Source organism: Crinia signifera, chromosome 3 (assembly GCF_055691185.1).
Source record: "Crinia signifera chromosome 3, ASM5569118v1, whole genome shotgun sequence".
In the NCBI taxonomy this organism is placed as follows: domain Eukaryota; kingdom Metazoa; phylum Chordata; class Amphibia; order Anura; family Myobatrachidae; genus Crinia; species Crinia signifera.
In genome coordinates this window covers 80,454,366-80,467,662 of record NC_139219.1, presented here as the reverse complement: position 1 = coordinate 80,467,662, position 13,297 = coordinate 80,454,366, and the positions used below count along the sequence as shown (strand labels likewise).

The 13,297-nt window shown below is 42.8% G+C and overlaps 34 non-coding genes across 34 annotated transcripts; all 34 read left to right on the top strand.

The window, feature by feature from the left end:
• Nucleotides 1–82: 82 nt before the first annotated feature.
• LOC146065073 (U5 spliceosomal RNA) lies at nt 83–198 on the top strand. The gene has a single exon (XR_014471977.1). It is a non-coding gene; the product is annotated as a U5 spliceosomal RNA (small nuclear RNA).
• Nucleotides 199–476: 278 nt separating this feature from the next.
• On the top strand, nt 477–592 carry LOC146065523 (U5 spliceosomal RNA). Its single transcript, XR_014472369.1, has one exon. It is a non-coding gene; the product is annotated as a U5 spliceosomal RNA (small nuclear RNA).
• A 278-nt stretch (nt 593–870) lies between these two features.
• On the top strand, nt 871–986 carry LOC146065522 (U5 spliceosomal RNA). The gene has a single exon (XR_014472368.1). It is a non-coding gene; the product is annotated as a U5 spliceosomal RNA (small nuclear RNA).
• A 278-nt stretch (nt 987–1,264) lies between these two features.
• LOC146065072 (U5 spliceosomal RNA) lies at nt 1,265–1,380 on the top strand. The gene has a single exon (XR_014471976.1). It is a non-coding gene; the product is annotated as a U5 spliceosomal RNA (small nuclear RNA).
• A 278-nt stretch (nt 1,381–1,658) lies between these two features.
• On the top strand, nt 1,659–1,774 carry LOC146065689 (U5 spliceosomal RNA). Its single transcript, XR_014472512.1, has one exon. It is a non-coding gene; the product is annotated as a U5 spliceosomal RNA (small nuclear RNA).
• A 278-nt stretch (nt 1,775–2,052) lies between these two features.
• Nucleotides 2,053–2,168, top strand: LOC146065661 (U5 spliceosomal RNA). Its single transcript, XR_014472487.1, has one exon. It is a non-coding gene; the product is annotated as a U5 spliceosomal RNA (small nuclear RNA).
• A 278-nt stretch (nt 2,169–2,446) lies between these two features.
• On the top strand, nt 2,447–2,562 carry LOC146065071 (U5 spliceosomal RNA). The gene has a single exon (XR_014471975.1). It is a non-coding gene; the product is annotated as a U5 spliceosomal RNA (small nuclear RNA).
• Nucleotides 2,563–2,841: 279 nt separating this feature from the next.
• On the top strand, nt 2,842–2,957 carry LOC146065070 (U5 spliceosomal RNA). Its single transcript, XR_014471974.1, has one exon. It is a non-coding gene; the product is annotated as a U5 spliceosomal RNA (small nuclear RNA).
• Nucleotides 2,958–3,235: 278 nt separating this feature from the next.
• On the top strand, nt 3,236–3,351 carry LOC146065069 (U5 spliceosomal RNA). Its single transcript, XR_014471973.1, has one exon. It is a non-coding gene; the product is annotated as a U5 spliceosomal RNA (small nuclear RNA).
• Nucleotides 3,352–3,629: 278 nt separating this feature from the next.
• Nucleotides 3,630–3,745, top strand: LOC146065938 (U5 spliceosomal RNA). Its single transcript, XR_014472744.1, has one exon. It is a non-coding gene; the product is annotated as a U5 spliceosomal RNA (small nuclear RNA).
• A 278-nt stretch (nt 3,746–4,023) lies between these two features.
• On the top strand, nt 4,024–4,139 carry LOC146065068 (U5 spliceosomal RNA). Its single transcript, XR_014471972.1, has one exon. It is a non-coding gene; the product is annotated as a U5 spliceosomal RNA (small nuclear RNA).
• Nucleotides 4,140–4,417: 278 nt separating this feature from the next.
• LOC146065521 (U5 spliceosomal RNA) lies at nt 4,418–4,533 on the top strand. The gene has a single exon (XR_014472367.1). It is a non-coding gene; the product is annotated as a U5 spliceosomal RNA (small nuclear RNA).
• Nucleotides 4,534–4,811: 278 nt separating this feature from the next.
• On the top strand, nt 4,812–4,927 carry LOC146065643 (U5 spliceosomal RNA). Its single transcript, XR_014472471.1, has one exon. It is a non-coding gene; the product is annotated as a U5 spliceosomal RNA (small nuclear RNA).
• A 278-nt stretch (nt 4,928–5,205) lies between these two features.
• On the top strand, nt 5,206–5,321 carry LOC146065067 (U5 spliceosomal RNA). The gene has a single exon (XR_014471971.1). It is a non-coding gene; the product is annotated as a U5 spliceosomal RNA (small nuclear RNA).
• Nucleotides 5,322–5,599: 278 nt separating this feature from the next.
• On the top strand, nt 5,600–5,715 carry LOC146065065 (U5 spliceosomal RNA). Its single transcript, XR_014471970.1, has one exon. It is a non-coding gene; the product is annotated as a U5 spliceosomal RNA (small nuclear RNA).
• Nucleotides 5,716–5,993: 278 nt separating this feature from the next.
• LOC146065861 (U5 spliceosomal RNA) lies at nt 5,994–6,109 on the top strand. Its single transcript, XR_014472670.1, has one exon. It is a non-coding gene; the product is annotated as a U5 spliceosomal RNA (small nuclear RNA).
• Nucleotides 6,110–6,387: 278 nt separating this feature from the next.
• On the top strand, nt 6,388–6,503 carry LOC146065064 (U5 spliceosomal RNA). Its single transcript, XR_014471969.1, has one exon. It is a non-coding gene; the product is annotated as a U5 spliceosomal RNA (small nuclear RNA).
• Nucleotides 6,504–6,781: 278 nt separating this feature from the next.
• On the top strand, nt 6,782–6,897 carry LOC146065063 (U5 spliceosomal RNA). The gene has a single exon (XR_014471968.1). It is a non-coding gene; the product is annotated as a U5 spliceosomal RNA (small nuclear RNA).
• A 278-nt stretch (nt 6,898–7,175) lies between these two features.
• LOC146065902 (U5 spliceosomal RNA) lies at nt 7,176–7,291 on the top strand. The gene has a single exon (XR_014472710.1). It is a non-coding gene; the product is annotated as a U5 spliceosomal RNA (small nuclear RNA).
• Nucleotides 7,292–7,569: 278 nt separating this feature from the next.
• LOC146065062 (U5 spliceosomal RNA) lies at nt 7,570–7,685 on the top strand. The gene has a single exon (XR_014471967.1). It is a non-coding gene; the product is annotated as a U5 spliceosomal RNA (small nuclear RNA).
• Nucleotides 7,686–7,963: 278 nt separating this feature from the next.
• LOC146065061 (U5 spliceosomal RNA) lies at nt 7,964–8,079 on the top strand. Its single transcript, XR_014471966.1, has one exon. It is a non-coding gene; the product is annotated as a U5 spliceosomal RNA (small nuclear RNA).
• Nucleotides 8,080–8,357: 278 nt separating this feature from the next.
• LOC146065060 (U5 spliceosomal RNA) lies at nt 8,358–8,473 on the top strand. Its single transcript, XR_014471965.1, has one exon. It is a non-coding gene; the product is annotated as a U5 spliceosomal RNA (small nuclear RNA).
• A 278-nt stretch (nt 8,474–8,751) lies between these two features.
• Nucleotides 8,752–8,867, top strand: LOC146065059 (U5 spliceosomal RNA). Its single transcript, XR_014471964.1, has one exon. It is a non-coding gene; the product is annotated as a U5 spliceosomal RNA (small nuclear RNA).
• Nucleotides 8,868–9,145: 278 nt separating this feature from the next.
• Nucleotides 9,146–9,261, top strand: LOC146065860 (U5 spliceosomal RNA). Its single transcript, XR_014472669.1, has one exon. It is a non-coding gene; the product is annotated as a U5 spliceosomal RNA (small nuclear RNA).
• A 278-nt stretch (nt 9,262–9,539) lies between these two features.
• On the top strand, nt 9,540–9,655 carry LOC146065578 (U5 spliceosomal RNA). Its single transcript, XR_014472416.1, has one exon. It is a non-coding gene; the product is annotated as a U5 spliceosomal RNA (small nuclear RNA).
• A 278-nt stretch (nt 9,656–9,933) lies between these two features.
• On the top strand, nt 9,934–10,049 carry LOC146065058 (U5 spliceosomal RNA). The gene has a single exon (XR_014471963.1). It is a non-coding gene; the product is annotated as a U5 spliceosomal RNA (small nuclear RNA).
• A 278-nt stretch (nt 10,050–10,327) lies between these two features.
• On the top strand, nt 10,328–10,443 carry LOC146065055 (U5 spliceosomal RNA). The gene has a single exon (XR_014471962.1). It is a non-coding gene; the product is annotated as a U5 spliceosomal RNA (small nuclear RNA).
• A 278-nt stretch (nt 10,444–10,721) lies between these two features.
• On the top strand, nt 10,722–10,837 carry LOC146065901 (U5 spliceosomal RNA). The gene has a single exon (XR_014472709.1). It is a non-coding gene; the product is annotated as a U5 spliceosomal RNA (small nuclear RNA).
• A 278-nt stretch (nt 10,838–11,115) lies between these two features.
• LOC146065054 (U5 spliceosomal RNA) lies at nt 11,116–11,231 on the top strand. The gene has a single exon (XR_014471961.1). It is a non-coding gene; the product is annotated as a U5 spliceosomal RNA (small nuclear RNA).
• A 278-nt stretch (nt 11,232–11,509) lies between these two features.
• Nucleotides 11,510–11,625, top strand: LOC146065052 (U5 spliceosomal RNA). Its single transcript, XR_014471960.1, has one exon. It is a non-coding gene; the product is annotated as a U5 spliceosomal RNA (small nuclear RNA).
• Nucleotides 11,626–11,903: 278 nt separating this feature from the next.
• LOC146065859 (U5 spliceosomal RNA) lies at nt 11,904–12,019 on the top strand. Its single transcript, XR_014472668.1, has one exon. It is a non-coding gene; the product is annotated as a U5 spliceosomal RNA (small nuclear RNA).
• Nucleotides 12,020–12,297: 278 nt separating this feature from the next.
• On the top strand, nt 12,298–12,413 carry LOC146065577 (U5 spliceosomal RNA). The gene has a single exon (XR_014472415.1). It is a non-coding gene; the product is annotated as a U5 spliceosomal RNA (small nuclear RNA).
• A 278-nt stretch (nt 12,414–12,691) lies between these two features.
• LOC146065051 (U5 spliceosomal RNA) lies at nt 12,692–12,807 on the top strand. Its single transcript, XR_014471959.1, has one exon. It is a non-coding gene; the product is annotated as a U5 spliceosomal RNA (small nuclear RNA).
• Nucleotides 12,808–13,085: 278 nt separating this feature from the next.
• On the top strand, nt 13,086–13,201 carry LOC146065050 (U5 spliceosomal RNA). The gene has a single exon (XR_014471958.1). It is a non-coding gene; the product is annotated as a U5 spliceosomal RNA (small nuclear RNA).
• The last annotated feature ends 96 nt before the right edge of the window (nt 13,202–13,297 follow it).

Below are 13,297 nucleotides of genomic sequence, written 5' to 3'. Positions count from 1 at the left end.
TTTTTATTTCAAGTTGGGTGCTCTCATTGAGCTGAGTGAGGCCTGCCAGCACGGCACTCAGACGACAGGTGAAATCTTGGTCATGCTCTGGTTTCTCTTCAGAACGCACAAATCTTTCGCCTTTTACTAAAGATTTCCGTGGAGAGGAGCAAAACTGAGTTTTGTCTCAATTTTTGTGTGCCCCAGCTTAATGGGGTTTCTTTTCTCAGTTTAAAGACAGAATGAGGGTGCTTTCTAGAAAGTGAGCTCATTTGCATAGCGAGGACAGCATATGTCTGTTTCTTCCCATGCAGTAAATTCTTGACCGTGTTAATTATTTCCAAAATATGAAGCAATTGGTAAGGAGTGCCAAAGATTCCTACAGCAAGGGGAAGCCTGGTGAATAATCTGCTCTTTTTTATTTCAAGTTGGGTGCTCTCATTGAGCCTAGTGAGGCCTGCCAGCACGGCACTCAGACGACAGGTGAAATATTGGTCATGCTCTGGTTTCTCTTCAGAACGCACAAATCTTTTGCCTTTTACTAAAGATTTCCGTGGAGAGGAGCAAAACTGAGTTTTGTCTCAATTTTTGTGTGCCCCAGCTTAATGGGGTTTCTTTTCTCAGTTTAAAGACAGAATGAGGGTGCTTTCTAGAAAGTGAGCTCATTTGCATAGCGAGGACAGCATATGTCTGTTTCTTCCCATGCAGTAAATTCTTGACCGTGTTAATTATTTCCAAAATATGAAGCAATTGGTAAGGAGTGCCAAAGATTCCTACAGCAAGGGGAAGCCTGGTGAACAATCTGCTCTTTTTCATTTCAAGTTGGGTGCTCTCATTGAGCTGAGTGAGGCCTGCCAGCACGGCACTCAGACGACAGGTGAAATCTTGGTCATGCTCTGGTTTCTCTTCAGAACGCACAAATCTTTTGCCTTTTACTAAAGATTTCCGTGGAGAGGAGCAAAACTGAGTTTTGTCTCAATTTTTGTGTGCCCCAGCTTAATGGGGTTTCTTTTCTCAGTTTAAAGACAGAATGAGGGTGCTTTCTAGAAAGTGAGCTCATTTGCATAGCGAGGACAGCATATGTCTGTTTCTTCCCATGCAGTAAATTCTTGACCGTGTTAATTATTTCCAAAATATGAAGCAATTGGTAAGGAGTGCCAAAGATTCCTACAGCAAGAGGAAGCTTGGTGAACAATCTGCTCTTTTTTATTTCAAGTTGGGTGCTCTCATTGAGCTGAGTGAGGCCTGCCAGCACGGCACTCAGACGACAGGTGAAATCTTGGTCATGCTCTGGTTTCTCTTCAGAACGCACAAATCTTTCGCCTTTTACTAAAGATTTCCGTGGAGAGGAGCAAAACTGAGTTTTGTCTCAATTTTTGTGTGCCCCAGCTTAATGGGGTTTCTTTTCTCAGTTTAAAGACAGAATGAGGGTGCTTTCTAGAAAGTGAGCTCATTTGCATAGCGAGGACAGCATATGTCTGTTTCTTCCCATGCAGTAAATTCTTGACCGTGTTAATTATTTAAAAAATATGAAGCAATTGGTAAGGAGTGACAAAGATTCCTACAGCAAGGGGAAGCCTGGTGAACAATCTGCTCTTTTTTATTTCAAGTTGGGTGCTCTCATTGAGCCTAGTGAGGCCTGCCAGCACGGCACTCAGACGACAGGTGAAATCTTGGTCATGCTCTGGTTTCTCTTCAGAACGCACAAATCTTTCGCCTTTTACTAAAGATTTCCGTGGAGAGGAGCAAAACTGAGTTTTGTCTCAATTTTTGTGTGCCCCGGATTAATGGGGTTTCTTTTCTCAGTTTAAAGACAGAATGAGGGTGCTTTCTAGAAAGTGAGCTCCTTTGCATAGCGAGGACAGCATATGTCTGTTTCTTCCCATGCAGTAAATTCTTGACCGTGTTAATAATTTCCAAAATATGAAGCAATTGGTAAAGAGTGCCAAAGATTCCTACAGCAAGGGGAAGCCTGGTGAACAATCTGCTCTTTTTTATTTCAAGTTGGGTGCTCTCATTGAGCTGAGTGAGGCCTGCCAGCACGGCACTCAGACGACAGGTGAAATCTTGGTCATGCTTTGGTTTCTCTTCAGAACGCACAAATCTTTCGCCTTTTACTAAAGATTTCCGTGGAGAGGAGCAAAACTGAGTTTTGTCTCAATTTTTGTGTGCCCCAGCTTTATGGGGTTTCTTTTCTCAGTTTAAAGACAGAATGAGGGTGCTTTCTAGAAAGTGAGCTCATTTGCATAGCGAGGACAGCATATGTCTGTTTCTTCCCATGCAGTAAATTCTTGACCGTGTTAATTATTTCCAAAATATGAAGCAATTGGTAAGGAGTGCCAAAGATTCCTACAGCAAGGGGAAGCCTGGTAAACAATCTGCTCTTTTTTATTTCAAGTTGGGTGCTCTCATTGAGCTGAGTGAGGCCTGCCAGCACGGCACTCAGACGACAGGTGAAATCTTGGTCATGCTCTGGTTTCTCTTCAGAACGCACAAATCTTTCGCCTTTTACTAAAGATTTCCGTGGAGAGGAGCAAAACTGAGTTTTGTCTCAATTTTTGTGTGCCCCAGCTTAATGGGGTTTCTTTTCTCAGTTTAAAGACAGAATGAGGGTGCTTTTTTAGAAAGTGAGCTCATTTGCATAGCGAGGACAGCATATGTCTGTTTCTTCCCATGCAGTAAATTCTTGACCGTGTTAATTATTTCCAAAATATGAAGCAATTGGTAAGGAGTGCCAAAGATTCCTACAGCAAGAGGAAGCTTGGTGAACAATCTGCTCTTTTTTATTTCAAGTTGGGTGCTCTCATTGAGCCTAGTGAGGCCTGCCAGCACGGCACTCAGACGACAGGTGAAATATTGGTCATGCTCTGGTTTCTCTTCAGAACGCACAAATCTTTCGCCTTTTACTAAAGATTTCCGTGGAGAGGAGCAAAACTGAGTTTTGTCTCAATTTTTGTGTGCCCCAGCTTAATGGGGTTTCTTTTCTCAGTTTAAAGACAGAATGAGGGTGCTTTCTAGAAAGTGAGCTCATTTGCATAGCGAGGACAGCATATGTCTGTTTCTTCCCATGCAGTAAATTCTTGACCGTGTTAATTATTTCCAAAATATGAAGCAATTGGTAAGGAGTGCCAAAGATTCCTACAGCAAGGGGAAGCCTGGTGAACAATCTGCTCTTTTTTATTTCAAGTTGGGTGCTCTCATTGAGCTGAGTGAGGCCTGCCAGCACAGCACTCAGATGACAGGTGAAATCTTGGTCATGCTCTGGTTTCTCTTCAGAACGCACAAATCTTTCGCCTTTTACTAAAGATTTCCGTGGAGAGGAGCAAAACTGAGTTTTGTCTCAATTTTTGTGTGCCCCAGCTTAATGGGGTTTCTTTTCTCAGTTTAAAGACAGAATGAGGGTGCTTTCTAGAAAGTGAGCTCATTTGCATAGTGAGGACAGCATATGTCTGTTTCTTCCCATGCAGTAACTTCTTGACCGTGTTAATTATTTCCAAAATATGAAGCAATTGGTAAGGAGTGACAAAGATTCCTACAGCAAGGGGAAGCCTGGTGAACAATCTGCTCTTTTTTATTTCATGTTGGGTGCTCTCATTGAGCTGAGTGAGGCCTGCCAGCACGGCACTCAGACGACAGGTGAAATCTTGGTCATGCTCTGGTTTCTCTTCAGAACGCACAAATCTTTCGCCTTTTACTAAAGATTTCCGTGGAGAGGAGCAAAACTAAGTTTTGTCTCAATTTTTGTGTGCCCCAGCTTAATAGGGTTTCTTTTCTCAGTTTAAAGACAGAATGAGGGTGCTTTCTAGAAAGTGAGCTCATTTGCATAGCGAGGACAGCATATGTCTGTTTCTTACCATGCAGTAAATTCTTGACTGTGTTAATTATTTCCAAAATATGAAGCAATTGGTAAGGAGTGCCAAAGATTCCTACAGCAAGGGGAAGCCTGGTGAACAATCTGCTCTTTTTTATTTCAAGTTGGGTGCTCTCATTGAGCTGAGTGAGGCCTGCCAGCACGGCACTCAGACGACAGGTGAAATCTTGGTCATGCTCTGGTTTCTCTTCAGAACGCACAAATCTTTCGCCTTTTACTAAAGATTTCCGTGGAGAGGAGCAAAACTGAGTTTTGTCTCAATTTTTGTGTGCCCCAGCTTAATGGGGTTTCTTTTCTCAGTTTAAAGACAGAATGAGGGTGCTTTCTAGAAAGTGAGCTCATTTGCATAGCGAGGACAGCATATGTCTGTTTCTTCCCATGCAGTAAATTCTTGACCGTGTTAATTATTTCCAAAATATGAAGCAATTGGTAAGGAGTGCCAAAGATTCCTACAGCAAGGGGAAGCCTGGTGAATAATCTGCTCTTTTTTATTTCAAGTTGGGTGCTCTCATTGAGCCTAGTGAGGCCTGCCAGCACGGCACTCAGACGACAGGTGAAATATTGGTCATGCTCTGGTTTCTCTTCAGAACGCACAAATCTTTTGCCTTTTACTAAAGATTTCCGTGGAGAGGAGCAAAACTGAGTTTTGTCTCAATTTTTGTGTGCCCCAGCTTAATGGGGTTTCTTTTCTCAGTTTAAAGACAGAATGAGGGTGCTTTCTAGAAAGTGAGCTCATTTGCATAGCGAGGACAGCATATGTCTGTTTCTTCCCATGCAGTAAATTCTTGACCGTGTTAATTATTTCCAAAATATGAAGCAATTGGTAAGGAGTGCCAAAGATTCCTACAGCAAGGGGAAGCCTGGTGAACAATCTGCTCTTTTTCATTTCAAGTTGGGTGCTCTCATTGAGCTGAGTGAGGCCTGCCAGCACGGCACTCAGACGACAGGTGAAATCTTGGTCATGCTCTGGTTTCTCTTCAGAACGCACAAATCTTTCGCCTTTTACTAAAGATTTCCGTGGAGAGGGGCAAAACTGAGTTTTGTCTCAATTTTTGTGTGCCCCAGCTTAATGGGGTTTCTTTTCTCAGTTTAAAGACAGAATGAGGGTGCTTTCTAGAAAGTGAGCTCATTTGCATAGCGAGGACAGCATATGTCTGTTTCTTCCCATGCAGTAAATTCTTGACCGTGTTAATTATTTCCAAAATATGAAGCAATTGGTAAGGAGTGCCAAAGATTCCTACAGCAAGAGGAAGCTTGGTGAACAATCTGCTCTTTTTTATTTCAAGTTGGGTGCTCTCATTGAGCTGAGTGAGGCCTGCCAGCACGGCACTCAGACGACAGGTGAAATCTTGGTCATGCTCTGGTTTCTCTTCAGAACGCACAAATCTTTCGCCTTTTACTAAAGATTTCCGTGGAGAGGAGCAAAACTGAGTTTTGTCTCAATTTTTGTGTGCCCCAGCTTAATGGGGTTTCTTTTCTCAGTTTAAAGACAGAATGAGGGTGCTTTCAAGAAAGTGAGCTCATTTGCATAGCGAGGACAGCATATGTCTGTTTCTTCCCATGCAGTAAATTCTTGACCGTGTTAATTATTTCCAAAATATGAAGCAATTGGTAAGGAGTGCCAAAGATTCCTACAGCAAGGGGAAGCCTGGTGACCAATCTGCTCTGTTTTATTTCAAGTTGGGTGCTCTCATTGAGCTGAGTGAGGCCTGCCATCACAGCACTCAGATGACAGGTGAAATCTTGGTCATGCTCTGGTTTCTCTTCAGAACGCACAAATCTTTCGCCTTTTACTAAAGATTTCCGTGGAGAGGAGCAAAACTGAGTTTTGTCTCAATTTTTGTGTGCCCCAGCTTAATGGGGTTTCTTTTCTCAGTTTAAAGACAGAATGAGGGTGCTTTCTAGAAAGTGAGCTCATTTGCATAGTGAGGACAGCATATGTCTGTTTCTTCCCATGCAGTAACTTCTTGACCGTGTTAATTATTTCCAAAATATGAAGCAATTGGTAAGGAGTGACAAAGATTCCTACAGCAAGGGGAAGCCTGGTGAACAATCTTCTCTTTTTTATTTCATGTTGGGTGCTCTCATTGAGCTGAGTGAGGCCTGCCAGCACGGCACTCAGACGACAGGTGAAATCTTGGTCATGCTCTGGTTTCTCTTCAGAACGCACAAATCTTTCGCCTTTTACTAAAGATTTTCGTGGAGAGGAGCAAAACTGAGTTTTGTCTCAATTTTTGTGTGCCCCAGCTTAATGGGGTTTCTTTTCTCAGTTTAAAGACAGAATGAGGGTGCTTTCTAGAAAGTGAGCTCATTTGCATAGCGAGGACAGCATATGTCTGTTTCTTCCCATGCAGTAAATTCTTGACCGTGTTAATTATTTCCAAAATATGAAGCAATTGGTAAGGAGTGCCAAAGATTCCTACAGCAAGGGGAAGCCTGGTGAACAATCTGCTCTTTTTTATTTCAAGTTTGGTGCTCTCATTGAGCTGAGTGAGGCCTGCCAGCATGGCACTCAGACGACAGGTGAAATCTTGGTCATGCTCTGGTTTCTCTTCAGAACGCACAAATCTTTCGCCTTTTACTAAAGATTTCCGTGGAGAGGAGCAAAACTGAGTTTTGTCTCAATTTTTGTGTGCCCCAGCTTAATGGGGTTTCTTTTCTCAGTTTAAAGACAGAATGAGGGTGCTTTCTAGAAAGTGAGCTCATTTGCATAGCGAGGACAGCATATGTCTGTTTCTTCCCATGCAGTAAATTCTTGACCGTGTTAATTATTTCCAAAATATGAAGCAATTGGTAAGGAGTGCCAAAGATTCCTACAGCAAGGGGAAGCCTGGTGAACAATCTGCTGTTTTTTATTTCAAGTTGGGTGCTCTCATTGAGCTGAGTGAGGCCTGCCAGCACAGCACTCAGATGACAGGTGAAATCTTGGTCATGCTCTGGTTTCTCTTCAGAACGCACAAATCTTTCGCCTTTTACTAAAGATTTCCGTGGAGAGGAGCAAAACTGAGTTTTGTCTCAATTTTTGTGTGCCCCAGCTTAATGGGGTTTCTTTTCTCAGTTTAAAGACAGAATGAGGGTGCTTTCTAGAAAGTGAGCTCATTTGCATAGTGAGGACAGCATATGTCTGTTTCTTCCCATGCAGTAACTTCTTGACCGTGTTAATTATTTCCAAAATATGAAGCAATTGGTAAGGAGTGACAAAGATTCCTACAGCAAGGGGAAGCCTGGTGAACAATCTGCTCTTTTTTATTTCATGTTGGGTGCTCTCATTGAGCTGAGTGAGGCCTGCCAGCACGGCACTCAGACGACAGGTGAAATCTTGGTCATGCTCTGGTTTCTCTTCAGAACGCACAAATCTTTCGCCTTTTACTAAAGATTTCTGTGGAGAGGAGCAGAACTGAGTTTTGTCTCAATTTTTGTGTGCCCCAGCTTAATGGGGTTTCTTTTCTCAGTTTAAAGACAGAATGAGGGTGCTTTCTAGAAAGTGAGCTCATTTGCATAGCGAGGACAGCATATGTCTGTTTCTTCCCATGCAGTAAATTCTTGACCGTGTTAATTATTTCCAAAATATGAAGCAATTGGTAAGGAGTGCCAAAGATTCCTACAGCAAGAGGAAGCTTGGTGAACAATCTGCTCTTTTTTATTTCAAGTTGGGTGCTCTCATTGAGCTGAGTGAGGCCTGCCAGCACGGCACTCAGACGACAGGTGAAATCTTGGTCATGCTCTGGTTTCTCTTCAGAACGCACAAATCTTTCGCCTTTTACTAAAGATTTCCGTGGAGAGGAGCAAAACTGAGTTTTGTCTCAATTTTTGTGTGCCCCAGCTTAATGGGGTTTCTTTTCTCAGTTTAAAGACAGAATGAGGGTGCTTTCAAGAAAGTGAGCTCATTTGCATAGCGAGGACAGCATATGTCTGTTTCTTCCCATGCAGTAAATTCTTGACCGTGTTAATTATTTCCAAAATATGAAGCAATTGGTAAGGAGTGCCAAAGATTCCTACAGCAAGGGGAAGCCTGGTGAACAATCTGCTCTTTTTCATTTCAAGTTGGGTGCTCTCATTGAGCTGAGTGAGGCCTGCCAGCACGGCACTCAGACGACAGGTGAAATCTTGGTCATGCTCTGGTTTCTCTTCAGAACGCACAAATCTTTCGCCTTTTACTAAAGATTTCCGTGGAGAGGAGCAAAACTGAGTTTTGTCTCAATTTTTGTGTGCCCCAGCTTAATGGGGTTTCTTTTCTCAGTTTAAAGACAGAATGAGGGTGCTTTCTAGAAAGTGAGCTCATTTGCATAGCGAGGACAGCATATGTCTGTTTCTTCCCATGCAGTAAATTCTTGACCGTGTTAATTATTTCCAAAATATGAAGCAATTGGTAAGGAGTGCCAAAGATTCCTACAGCAAGAGGAAGCTTGGTGAACAATCTGCTCTTTTTTATTTCAAGTTGGGTGCTCTCATTGAGCTGAGTGAGGCCTGCCAGCACGGCACTCAGACGACAGGTGAAATCTTGGTCATGCTCTGGTTTCTCTTCAGAACGCACAAATCTTTCGCCTTTTACTAAAGATTTCCGTGGAGAGGAGCAAAACTGAGTTTTGTCTCAATTTTTGTGTGCCCCAGCTTAATGGGGTTTCTTTTCTCAGTTTAAAGACAGAATGAGGGTGCTTTCAAGAAAGTGAGCTCATTTGCATAGCGAGGACAGCATATGTCTGTTTCTTCCCATGCAGTAAATTCTTGACCGTGTTAATTATTTCCAAAATATGAAGCAATTGGTAAGGAGTGCCAAAGATTCCTACAGCAAGGGGAAGCCTGGTGACCAATCTGCTCTGTTTTATTTCAAGTTGGGTGCTCTCATTGAGCTGAGTGAGGCCTGCCAGCACAGCACTCAGATGACAGGTGAAATCTTGGTCATGCTCTGGTTTCTCTTCAGAACGCACAAATCTTTCGCCTTTTACTAAAGATTTCCGTGGAGAGGAGCAAAACTGAGTTTTGTCTCAATTTTTGTGTGCCCCAGCTTAATGGGGTTTCTTTTCTCAGTTTAAAGACAGAATGAGGGTGCTTTCTAGAAAGTGAGCTCATTTGCATAGTGAGGACAGCATATGTCTGTTTCTTCCCATGCAGTAACTTCTTGACCGTGTTAATTATTTCCAAAATATGAAGCAATTGGTAAGGAGTGACAAAGATTCCTACAGCAAGGGGAAGCCTGGTGAACAATCTTCTCTTTTTTATTTCATGTTGGGTGCTCTCATTGAGCTGAGTGAGGCCTGCCAGCACGGCACTCAGACGACAGGTGAAATCTTGGTCATGCTCTGGTTTCTCTTCAGAACGCACAAATCTTTCGCCTTTTACTAAAGATTTTCGTGGAGAGGAGCAAAACTGAGTTTTGTCTCAATTTTTGTGTGCCCCAGCTTAATGGGGTTTCTTTTCTCAGTTTAAAGACAGAATGAGGGTGCTTTCTAGAAAGTGAGCTCATTTGCATAGCGAGGACAGCATATGTCTGTTTCTTCCCATGCAGTAAATTCTTGACCGTGTTAATTATTTCCAAAATATGAAGCAATTGGTAAGGAGTGCCAAAGATTCCTACAGCAAGGGGAAGCCTGGTGAACAATCTGCTCTTTTTTATTTCAAGTTGGGTGCTCTCATTGAGCTGAGTGAGGCCTGCCAGCACGGCACTCAGACGACAGGTGAAATCTTGGTCATGCTCTGGTTTCTCTTCAGAACGCACAAATCTTTCGCCTTTTACTAAAGATTTCCGTGGAGAGGAGCAGAACTGAGTTTTGTCTCAATTTTTGTGTGCCCCAGCTTAATGGGGTTTCTTTTCTCAGTTTAAAGACAGAATGAGGGTGCTTTCTAGAAAGTGAGCTCATTTGCATAGCGAGGACAGCATATGTCTGTTTCTTCCCATGCAGTAAATTCTTGACCGTGTTAATTATTTCCAAAATATGAAGCAATTGGTAAGGAGTGCCAAAGATTCCTACAGCAAGGGGAAGCCTGGTGAACAATCTGCTCTTTTTTATTTCAAGTTTGGTGCTCTCATTGAGCTGAGTGAGGCCTGCCAGCATGGCACTCAGACGACAGGTGAAATCTTGGTCATGCTCTGGTTTCTCTTCAGAACGCACAAATCTTTCGCCTTTTACTAAAGATTTCCGTGGAGAGGAGCAAAACTGAGTTTTGTCTCAATTTTTGTGTGCCCCAGCTTAATGGGGTTTCTTTTCTCAGTTTAAAGACAGAATGAGGGTGCTTTCTAGAAAGTGAGCTCATTTGCATAGCGAGGACAGCATATGTCTGTTTCTTCCCATGCAGTAAATTCTTGACCGTGTTAATTATTTCCAAAATATGAAGCAATTGGTAAGGAGTGCCAAAGATTCCTACAGCAAGGGGAAGCCTGGTGAACAATCTGCTGTTTTTTATTTCAAGTTGGGTGCTCTCATTGAGCTGAGTGAGGCCTGCCAGCACAGCACTCAGATGACAGGTGAAATCTTGGTCATGCTCTGGTTTCTCTTCAGAACGCACAAATCTTTCGCCTTTTACTAAAGATTTCCGTGGAGAGGAGCAAAACTGAGTTTTGTCTCAATTTTTGTGTGCCCCAGCTTAATGGGGTTTCTTTTCTCAGTTTAAAGACAGAATGAGGGTGCTTTCTAGAAAGTGAGCTCATTTGCATAGTGAGGACAGCATATGTCTGTTTCTTCCCATGCAGTAACTTCTTGACCGTGTTAATTATTTCCAAAATATGAAGCAATTGGTAAGGAGTGACAAAGATTCCTACAGCAAGGGGAAGCCTGGTGAACAATCTGCTCTTTTTTATTTCATGTTGGGTGCTCTCATTGAGCTGAGTGAGGCCTGCCAGCACGGCACTCAGACGACAGGTGAAATCTTGGTCATGCTCTGGTTTCTCTTCAGAACGCACAAATCTTTCGCCTTTTACTAAAGATTTCTGTGGAGAGGAGCAGAACTGAGTTTTGTCTCAATTTTTGTGTGCCCCAGCTTAATGGGGTTTCTTTTCTCAGTTTAAAGACAGAATGAGGGTGCTTTCTAGAAAGTGAGCTCATTTGCATAGCGAGGACAGCATATGTCTGTTTCTTCCCATGCAGTAAATTCTTGACCGTGTTAATTATTTCCAAAATATGAAGCAATTGGTAAGGAGTGCCAAAGATTCCTACAGCAAGAGGAAGCTTGGTGAACAATCTGCTCTTTTTTATTTCAAGTTGGGTGCTCTCATTGAGCTGAGTGAGGCCTGCCAGCACGGCACTCAGACGACAGGTGAAATCTTGGTCATGCTCTGGTTTCTCTTCAGAACGCACAAATCTTTCGCCTTTTACTAAAGATTTCCGTGGAGAGGAGCAAAACTGAGTTTTGTCTCAATTTTTGTGTGCCCCAGCTTAATGGGGTTTCTTTTCTCAGTTTAAAGACAGAATGAGGGTGCTTTCAAGAAAGTGAGCTCATTTGCATAGCGAGGACAGCATATGTCTGTTTCTTCCCATGCAGTAAATTCTTGACCGTGTTAATTATTTCCAAAATATGAAGCAATTGGTAAGGAGTGCCAAAGATTCCTACAGCAAGGGGAAGCCTTGTGACCAATCTGCTCTGTTTTATTTCAAGTTGGGTGCTCTCATTGAGCTGAGTGAGGCCTGCCAGCACAGCACTCAGATGACAGGTGAAATCTTGGTCATGCTCTGGTTTCTCTTCAGAACGCACAAATCTTTCGCCTTTTACTAAAGATTTCCGTGGAGAGGAGCAAAACTGAGTTTTGTCTCAATTTTTGTGTGCCCCAGCTTAATGGGGTTTCTTTTCTAAATTTAAAGACAGAATGAGGGTGCTTTCTAGAAAGTGAGCTCATTTGCATAGTGAGGACAGCATATGTCTGTTTCTTCCCATGCAGTAACTTCTTGACCGTGTTAATTATTTCCAAAATATGAAGCAATTGGTAAGGAGTGACAAAGATTCCTACAGCAAGGGGAAGCCTGGTGAACAATCTTCTCTTTTTTATTTCATGTTGGGTGCTCTCATTGAGCTGAGTGAGGCCTGCCAGCACGGCACTCAGACGACAGGTGAAATCTTGGTCATGCTCTGGTTTCTCTTCAGAACGCACAAATCTTTCGCCTTTTACTAAAGATTTTCGTGGAGAGGAGCAAAACTGAGTTTTGTCTCAATTTTTGTGTGCCCCAGCTTAATGGGGTTTCTTTTCTCAGTTTAAAGACAGAATGAGGGTGCTTTCTAGAAAGTGAGCTCATTTGCATAGCGAGGACAGCATATGTCTGTTTCTTCCCATGCAGTAAATTCTTGACCGTGTTAATTATTTCCAAAATATGAAGCAATTGGTAAGGAGTGCCAAAGATTCCTACAGCAAGGGGAAGCCTGGTGAACAATCTGCTCTTTTTTATTTCAAGTTGGGTGCTCTCATTGAGCTGAGTGAGGCCTGCCAGCACGGCACTCAGACGACAGGTGAAATCTTGGTCATGCTCTGGTTTCTCTTCAGAACGCACAAATCTTTCGCCTTTTACTAAAGATTTCCGTGGAGAGGAGCAGAACTGAGTTTTGTCTCAATTTTTGTGTGCCCCAGCTTAATGGGGTTTCTTTTCTCAGTTTAAAGACAGAATGAGGGTGCTTTCTAGAAAGTGAGCTCATTTGCATAGCGAGGACAGCATATGTCTGTTTCTTCCCATGCAGTAAATTCTTGACCGTGTTAATTATTTCCAAAATATGAAGCAATTGGTAAGGAGTGCCAAAGATTCCTACAGCAAGGGGAAGCCTGGTGAACAATCTGCTCTTTTTTATTTCATGTTGGGTGCTCTCATTGAGCTGAGTGAGGCCTGCCAGCACAGCACTCAGATGACAGGTGAAATCTTGGTCATGCTCTGGTTTCTCTTCAGAACGCACAAATCTTTCGCCTTTTACTAAAGATTTCCGTGGAGAGGAGCAAAACTGAGTTTTGTCTCAATTTTTGTGTGCCCCAGCTTAATGGGGTTTCTTTTCTCAGTTTAAAGACAGAATGAGGGTGCTTTCTAGAAAGTGAGCTCATTTGCATAGTGAGGACAGCATATGTCTGTTTCTTCCCATGCAGTAACTTCTTGACCGTGTTAATTATTTCCAAAATATGAAGCAATTGGTAAGGAGTGACAAAGATTCCTACAGCAAGGGGAAGCCTGGTGAACAATCTGCTCTTTTTTATTTCATGTTGGGTGCTCTCATTGAGCTGAGTGAGGCCTGCCAGCACGGCACTCAGACGACAGGTGAAATCTTGGTCATGCTCTGGTTTCTCTTCAGAACGCACAAATCTTTCGCCTTTTACTAAAGATTTCCGTGGAGAGGAGCAAAACTGAGTTTTGTCTCAATTTTTGTGTGCCCCAGCTTAATGGGGTTTCTTTTCTCAGTTTAAAGACAGAATGAGGGTGCTTTCTAGAAAGTGAGCTCATTTGCATAGCGAGGACAGCATATGTCTGTTTCTTCCCATGCAGT